Source organism: Zingiber officinale, chromosome 5A (genome assembly GCF_018446385.1).
Source record: "Zingiber officinale cultivar Zhangliang chromosome 5A, Zo_v1.1, whole genome shotgun sequence".
Lineage (NCBI taxonomy): Eukaryota > Viridiplantae > Streptophyta > Magnoliopsida > Zingiberales > Zingiberaceae > Zingiber > Zingiber officinale.
The window spans coordinates 137,901,675-137,911,177 of NC_055994.1; positions in this window are offsets into that span (position 1 = coordinate 137,901,675).

Sequence of the window (9,503 nt, forward strand, 5' to 3'; positions counted from 1 at the left end):
CTCTCACTTGCTCTCTCGTTTTCTATGGTGATGTTGAGCGCACGGCTGTGGGATTGGAGTAGAATGGAAAGATAGAAGAAGGCTTAGAGGTTTTCAATGCTCGGCGATCTCTGTCGAGGCATCCTAAACCTCATCGCGTACCTCTGATCTGCAACCACGGATCGTACCAACGGCGACCTCGACGACCTTGGAAGACTGCCGCATCCTCCAATCATCCCTAGTGCGACGTCTCCCATAGAGAAGGAAACTCCTTTATGGTATATCGATTCCTCCTTCGTTATTGTCCGATCACTTTTCTCATGAGATATTTTCCGGTTAAATCGAATAATTTATGGGTATGCAACCACTTCATGGCACTTGGCTGATACCGATGGATTTTTTTTTGCTACAATAATCGTTATCGATGATTCTTTGGTGATGAGTTTAGTAATGATTCATTTGTTTTGATTAATTTTTTTTTTGAGATACCAAGTGGCTTTCCTTTTGAGATCCAAGATGAGAAGGGAATGAACACTGTTACTCTGAAGAGAAACTATCATGGAGAGAGAGTATCGAGGTCATAGTTTCCATGCCTAGCTTATGAAGAGAAACTATCATGGCTTGCCTATGAAGGACCTGATTTCAGGTTTGTATTCTTTTCCTTCATTTTGTTATTTTGTATGATTATGTTAAGGAACAACAATAAAATATTTTTTTTTGTACAGTGATCTGGATGAGAATCTGTAGAAATTCTTTCACAAGTATCTAGAGATAAGAGGAATTTCCCCTTTGACAACCAATTTCCTGCATGAGTACATGATAAATAAAGACAATCGTGAGTAATTGCGGTGGTTGAAGAATTTGAAGCATTTTATCCAAAAGTAGAATGTTTCAAAAAATTTCAATAGATTTTCATTTAATATAGTTTTATCCCGAACTCATGATTCTTTATTAAGTTTTACTACCAATGTGATGTATGAGTTGTTTCTAGATGGTTCAGTGTAGGGAAAGATGATACTTGACAATTGTATGCATTTGCCACTTCTTGACATGTGAATGTCCTTGTAGATGAGGCAACAGGGCGATTTACAATACTTTAGACCAGCTCTTTGTGTAGTATGCAAACCAAACGCCAAAGATGTTGCAACAATTCTATATTTAAACATGACTAACCAGCCATCTAATTGAATTAACTCTCTAGCTTGATTGGTTAGGAGTTTATATATATATATATATATATATATATATATATATATATATATATATATATATATATATATATATATATATATATATATATATTTATTGATTGTCATTTGAATGATCTAAGCTAATCTTATTACTTCATATCTTGTTCTAAACTTTGTAGAAAATGGTAAATGGTGGGAGAGTGAATAGTTGGACATGTATCAATTTTGCAAAGAATGTGCGAGATAATTTGGCTAGGGGGTTTTGTCATGAGCTTGCTCAGATGTGCCAGGTATCAGGAATGATATGACTTCAACATTTTTACTATAACATATGATTTACTACATGCAACATAATTCTTAATTATCTTATATGAGGAAAAACCACATAGATCATTATTTTTATCTACATATTTTATAGGAATTTTCTCTAGATCCGGTGCTTCATCCTCTAACTGCTCGGCCTGATCATGTTGAAAGAGCGCTTTCAGCACGCTATCATGATGTAATGACTATACTCCAACCTTAGGGAAAGGAGCTTGATTTGCTCATTGTAATATTGCATGATAATGATGGTTCTCTTTATGGTATGATATCTTTCTTGCACTTGATCTTGTTCGACACAACTTGATATCTTTGCTTGTTGATAAATATCAATTGGTTGAACCTTTTAGCTTTAATTTTTTTCCCTTTCCTTGTTCGCTTTATTATTATATGCCATAGTTATTACAGGTGATTAAAAGTAGATATGTGAGACTGACCTTGGTTTAGTTTCACAATGTTGCTTGACAAAACATGTTTTCAGGATGAGTAAATAGTACCTTGCCAATGTTGGCCTCTAGATCAATGGAAAGGTGAGTACGTCTGTACGTGGAAGGTGGATCTATTTTTCTTGTTCTGCTTTGTGTTACTAAGGCTTGATTCATAGGTTGGAGGAAGGGACACAATTCTTGTCGATGCATTGTTAAGGCGCATTCCTCTTGTTAACGACTGACCAGCTATAATATTTGGTGCTGACGTAACACATTCTCATCCTAGGGAAGATTCAATCCCTTCTATCGTAGTTGTAAATAATTTTGTTAATCTTCATTTCTTAGTCTATGTATAGTTGCCTTGATGTATCCTTACTTTTACATGCAATGTATTAATATTTCATTTAGACAAGAAATTGCTAGAATCAATATAAAAATTTTGTTGGCTTAATGTAAAGTTTGTTCTTTATAATCAAATTTAATTGCATGATTTATTATCCTTTCTCTTTTTTTATCAAATACAATTACTTAAATGAGGGTTAGTTTACATTGTTTAAAGTTCAGACATGTTTGTATTGTAATGCTTCATAGTAAAATAAAAAACCTAACTAGTTGAGGGGATAATGACCTTGTTTTGGATATTTTTATCTTCTAATGTATGTTTATATTTTGCAGGTTCTATTGGCAAAGTTTCCTAGCGTGCCACCAACGTTCCAAGTAACATCAAATGTTGTCCAGGATTTGACAATTACAAGTAATATTCACTCAACAATCTATATTTCTTTATCTATTTTTTTTCATAATTAATTAAATGCATTAGTTGAACATAACAATTAAAATAGACTTATATGGAACATGTTAGTCCATGTTCCCGTATGAATTGCACTTTTATTTGAAACAGAAATTCTTATACACATGTTGATCCTTGTTACTAGTGTTGTCAAGCACTAACATTGCAAAATAGTATGACAATTGACAATCAAGACTACATGGAATAATATCATCCTCAAAGGTACACGCAATTGCTGTATAAGGTTTATACACGCACTTGCTGTAAAATTTTAGTATGAAAATAAGCTCATTATAATTTTTCATACGGATTGAACTTCCTTAATTAGTATTACTCCAAAAAAGACATATTTGCATTATCTGCATAAATGCAGCAGATTCATGTCTACAAAAATGATTTGCTCCTATTTATAGAAAATATGACCATGTTAGTTGCAACTCGCAAGAATTGATTCTATTTTCATTGGATTATAATTTCTTTAGCGGGATTGGCCATATGTGATACACGTTCATGTTTGCAAATTTCATACTTCTCCTTGATGTATTTATTGGACTGCTACTCCAGATGCTTCCAAAGCTTATTTCTGCCATGAAGGGAAGTCGCGCACAGCATGGTTCACCATCGAACTTCAAGTTACATGTGAAATGGGCTCTTCATGTCTATGATTCACCATGCACCTTACTATCACACACTGTGAAGAAGAATCACCATCAACTTCCCAAAGCAAGGAAAAATTATTACAACAAGCACAAGACCAAGTCAGCTCGAGGAAATAACAATGATAGAAGAACTGCAAATAGGAGCCCGACTAACTATAAGACTGAGTCCTTCAACACAAGGTTTACAACAAGCACAAGACCAAGTCAGCTCGAGGAAGTAACCGTTGTCTTTTCATACTATTGGGATAAATTTTATTTGAACATGAGATATGTTTCTTCTTTTGTCATTGTAATTCTTGTATAACTAACATTTTGAATGATATTGATGTGGGGAATATTCTTTCTTGATTATGATTCTTTATTATATATTTAAATTGAAATATGATATATTAGTATTAAAAGATAATAATTTAAAAGACAACGGTTTAAAACCGTTATTGTTGTCTATCCCCCTCAAAGACAACGGTTAAAAACTATTGTCGTAGCCCCAAAAATGATTATAACTGGCAGTGTTATTAAAAATGCTCTAAATAACAACGGTTTTAAACCGTTGTCTTTTCATTCAAAGATAACGGTTTAAAATCATTGTAGAACAACGGTTTAAAACCGTTGTTGTAGCCCCTACTTTTAACAACACTGCCAATTACAACGGTTTTAAAGGGCCTACGACAACGATTTTTAACCGTTGTCTTTTAATATTTTTGTTGTAGTGGAAATTTCAATATATTCATAATTGCACATGTAGAGATAATTACTAGTTGCAATTCAATCATAAATTTTTTCATGCTATGAATTATATTACGGGTATTCAGTAAATAAGTTTAAGACAATCAAACATATAATACACACTCAAATAGTGAATCTATACTTATCAAATAAATAAAAAAAATCGTAAGGTGATTGCCTTAGGATATCCCTTAAATTCTAACATATCTCGGCCAAGCGAATTCCGGTCGCCCTATAGTGGGACCTATCTGCATATCTCATCGTACCCTTTTGAGGTTTGTACCACTTGTTGGGATGTATACTATAAGCCTAGCTTTTGTATGAACATCTGTTTTAAAATATTTTGAAATGAGAATCGCTTTGGTCAAATGTTTGCATTTTATATTTATATATATGCAGTTGTCCATTTAATTTATATTGTAGATAACATGATGTGTGGTGCCACACAGAAGATCATGTTATCGGTTCCTTATAAATTATAAATAGTAGCTCACAACCAAGATGGATTGGGATAAATCATTGGAACAATTGTAGTGTAAGTTGGTATTAGTCTGTCTTGACTATAAAATTACACTAGTACACTATGTGTGTATTGAGTAGGACCGTTTGAGATTGTTCGATTTGTACTGACTACATAAAAGAACAGAACCTCTGTTATTATGGATGTACGCCCTTTTAATCCCTATATAATAACAAGCACGTATACTTAGTATTTATTTCTTTAACTTATCAATGGGTGAGATTTATTCGTTAAATTAATAGGCCCGATGAGTTGGGAAATAGTACTATTTATATGGTGTGTTGTTGATTATAGAAGGAATCTGTGTCCTAATTATTTAGGTTGATGATGTCCCCTTGAGGAGCTCATAAGGATTATCATGTAAACCCTACCAGTGGACTTAGTCCGACATGATAATAAAGTTGAGTGATACTACTCTTGGAATTAGATGTTAATTAATTGATTTGTCAGTAACTCATTTAATTAACGGACATACGATATCTTAAACACAGGGAGATTAACACATCATGATAAGAAGGAGCCCATATTGTAATATGGGATTAGTGCAGTAGTTCAATAATAACTTTTTAGTGGTATGTGTTATTATTGATGGACTTGGGTTGGGTGTTCGGGCTGAACACAGGAAGCCCAAGCCCATCAGGAGGCCTAAACCAATTCCTCCTCTAGGTCCCTGTTGTAGCCTCTATATAAAGTCTCACATCCACCCACCCATAACTTGGTTTGATTTAACGTAGTTTTGTTTAACTTAACTTGGTTAAACTTGGTTTGGTTTAACTTAACTTGGTTTAACTTGGTATGGTTTAACTTAATTTGGTTTAACTTGGTTTTGGTTTGGTTTAGATTTTTTCTAAACAAAATTCTGTTATTTTTTCTTTCTTTGTAACCGACGGTAAGCCTATAAAAAGGAGTAGGAGGTGCCTCCTAAAATCGAACTTTCTAATATTCTAATTCTCTTCTCTCCTCTATAGGGTCGGCGCCCCCTATCTTATCCTCCTTAGGGACAACACCCCTATCTTCTCCTCCTTAGGGCCAGCGCCCTTCTCTTCCTCTATAGGGTCGGCGCTCCTCTCTCCCCTCATCCTTGGTGGCCAGTGCCCCTCCTCCTTGGTGGCCGACGGATTGGAGAAGAGGAAGAAGAAGAAGAGAATGAAGAAGATTAGAAGATGCCCCACCCTAGAGCCTCCTTTTGTAGTCGACGGTTTGGAAACCGAGAAGAGAAGGAGGGTGGTGTTGTCTTGGTAGATCGTCGCCCACACGACGTCCAAGAAGAGGAGAGGAATACAGCAGAAGATCAAGAGGTCTTTAGCTATAAATAAAAGGTAAAACTAGTTCTTTAATTCCGCTGCATAATTAGTTTGTTTTCTTTGTATCATTTTTGAATACTAACACAAGAGGCCAGCGATATTGTACTTCGATCAAGATGTGCTTTGATCCGTCAAGAACTTGCTTGATTGATCAAACACATGTCTGATCGAACATGCGGGTTGCTAGGAAAAGTTCAGTACTTGTACAATTTTTGTACAAAGAAATTTAAACAGAACGGAATTCCAACGCCTTCACCACTGACAACATAGAATGTCCAGCAGACAAATTGTACTTTAGAAGCTTCCAATTTGTTACGTCAGAGATTCCGGTCGGCCTACAGTGGGACCTATTTGCATATCTCATTGTACCCTTTTGGAGATTTGTGCCACTAGCAACAGAGCATGCCAATCAGACAAATCATACTTTAGAAGCTTCCAACCTGTCACGTCAGAGATTTGTATGCTCACTTAAGCAAATGTGTTAGAGATACCTTTTGACTTGTCTTTTCCTATGATGCTTTGGAAAATGTGCATATACTTTGAGATGCGTGCACAGACACTATAGTGACACTATAAAAAGGGGTTCTCCTCTATGGGCGGAGGTATGTGTTACTTTGCTATTTAACATTTTCATCACTACAGCTTGTCTACTATTCTCTACTGTGCCAAGGACTGACTTGAGTGTCGGAGGGTTAATGCCAAGAACCTCTTCCCGGCCCAGCGCTAATGCTCATTAACTTGAAGGACTGTGTGAAGTGTTCATCTAGTCAACCGCAGAGCCACATCCTCAGCCAACCATTTTCTCCACTTTCAGACAGGATCATATTTGGTATCGTCTATGGAAATGTTGCTTGTCGCCGAAACGTGAAAATGGAGGACGTTGAACGACTCACCACTGTGAAGCTAACTTAAGAAGATTTGGAAATACTGATAAGTGCCCGAGCTGCAAAGATGGTGCAGCAACAACAAGAGACGGTAGCCGACTACTGAGCGTCAAACGACCTTGCTGCATCGGTGACAGGCCAACGCGCTGACCTAAGAGCCCGAGCGAAAGTCCTTGTCGGTCGCAAGCCAAACAACTAGCCGACTGGCGCCTTCCGAGAAGCACCAAACACACCGATCCCATATCATTGGACATTATTCCGCACACTTTTCGAGGAGCAAGGCTGAGCGGAGAGGACTAAGGATCCTCTTAAGAGAACGTGCCCATCCAGGATGGGCAGAAAGGCAAAGCACTCTGACTCGACGACTCTCCTAAGTGGACCAATAGATAGTTCTCCCAAGAAATTCTCGACGATCAGCTGCCACCCCATTTTAGGTCTCTTACGATCGGAGAGTACACAGGGGCAATTGATCCCGAAGACCGTCTGATCAAGTTTGACAACATGGTCACACTCCACTAGTAAACCGACGAAGTCAAGTATCGGGTATTTCTCACTATTCTATCCGAATCAGTGCAAAGGTAGTTCAAGTGCTTGTCGATCAGATCCATCAGCAGTTTCAAGGACTTCCGAACGATTTTCCTATAGCATTTCGCAAGCAGCTGCCACTACCAGAAGATGAACGTGAACTTGTTCGCAGTCAAGCAAGGGCCCAAGGAAGCATGCGACCCTATATTAAGAGGTTTAATCAAGTGGACATGGATGCCCCATCGATCACCCCTGAGATCTTGGTAAGTTTCTTTTCCTAAGGACTTATAGATGACTTCTTTCGCTCACTCATCCGAAAGCCCCCACGAGACTTTGATTATTTGCTCGGGCGAGCTACTAAGTACATCAACGTTGAGGAGGCCCAGTCAGCTTGGAAGAAGGAAGTAATTCCCAAGTCGACGGATGCCCTAGAGTGTTAAGCGGTCCACACCTATCAACCGCCAAAAGGGCCCCGAGCGGGTGCCATTCATCAACATTAGGAGTCTCGAGCCCATGTCGTCTAGCATGTGGAAGCAAAGCGGGCGAAGTCCACTAAGTCCAGATTGTTGGGTTGTAAGGTTGCAAATAAAGTCCAACATTGAAAACACATGGAAAAGATCATGGATTTATAAGGAAAAGATATTTTCATTGGTATTAGGCCTTTTGGGTAGAGCCCAAAAATAAAATCATAAGGACTTAGGTCTAAAGTGAACAATATCATGTCATTGTGGAGATATCTAAATCCCTTTTGGTCTTAAAAATTGATATCAGAACCCGGACTACCAGAAGGTCTAACCGTCGACTGTGCACAAGAGCTATGGTTCAATTGAGCCATGTAAGTAAAATATTAATCTCGAACAAAGGAAGTGGGGACTCCCGTATCTGAATCAAGAGGACCAGACACTAGGTAGAAAGTCCTATTTGCAGCTAGACAAGGAAATCTTAGTAGGTCAGGTGGACCGAGGTGCAGAAAGACCTGGTGGGTCAAGGATCAGACGTGGGAAGTCTGTGGTCCTTCATTTGAGGGGGGATTGTTGGGTTGCAAGGTTGCAAATAAAGTCCCATATTGAAAACACATGGAAAAGATCATGGATTTATAAAGGAAAGATATCTCCATTGGTATGAGGCCTTTTGGGTAGAGTCCAAAAATAAAATCATGAGATCTTAGACTCAAGAGTGAACAATATCATGTCATTGTGGAGAAATCTAAATCCCTTTTGGTGCTAATACTGACTGTGGACCTCGGTCTTCGACTTGCATCATCGCTCGACCACTCATAACACCAGAGATTGCTATCATCTCAAACCCAAGCCATGCCGACCGACTCCACCGAGATTCTACTGTCGATCCCCGTCGCCTGATTGTCACCATCATCGCCAATTGGGGGGACAACACGAGGAGGGTAGGTTAGCCATGGAACAACACCAATCACAGCCCTAGCGAAGAGATTATCAAAGGCCTACCCGGGCATCTGCCAAGCGGACACTCATGTTAGCTCGGGAGGAAGAGAACCGTAGCAATGCCACTCGGGTGTGACATTTACATGATTGCAGGAGGTTCGACCGATGACGATTCTAATCAGGCTCGGAAGTCACATGCTCGGTGATTGGAAATCTATGCTGTCGGGTGCAACAAAGAAAGGGCAGAGGGGTCAGAGATCAGTTTTGTTCCACAAGACCTAGAGGGAGTAGAAGTCTCCCATGATGACGCCTTGATCATCCGAGCAGTAATTGCTAACTATAATATTCACCGCACTTTTGTAGATACAAGTAGCTTGGTGAACATCATATTCAAAAAGACGTTTGATCAACTACAAATTGATTGGAGCGAGCTATAGCCCATGACAACACCTTTATATGAGTTCATTGGCAATGAAGTGTTGCCGATCGGCTAGGCTCGGCTGGCCATATCAATCAGAGAGAAGCCACTCAAGAGGACGAGAACGACAAACTTCATTGTGGTAGATGCTTCGTCTGCTTATAATGTCATCTTGGGTCGACCAGTGTTGAACGAGTTCCGAGTGATCATCTCCACATTCTGCTAAAAGATCAAGTTTCTTATAAATAACTTGGCCGACGATGTTAAAGGCGACCAGCTAGTAGCTTGCCGTTGTTACGCATAAATGGTAAAAATGGAGTCGCTAGTTGCTCGAAAGGCCCAACGGTTGGAGGTAAATA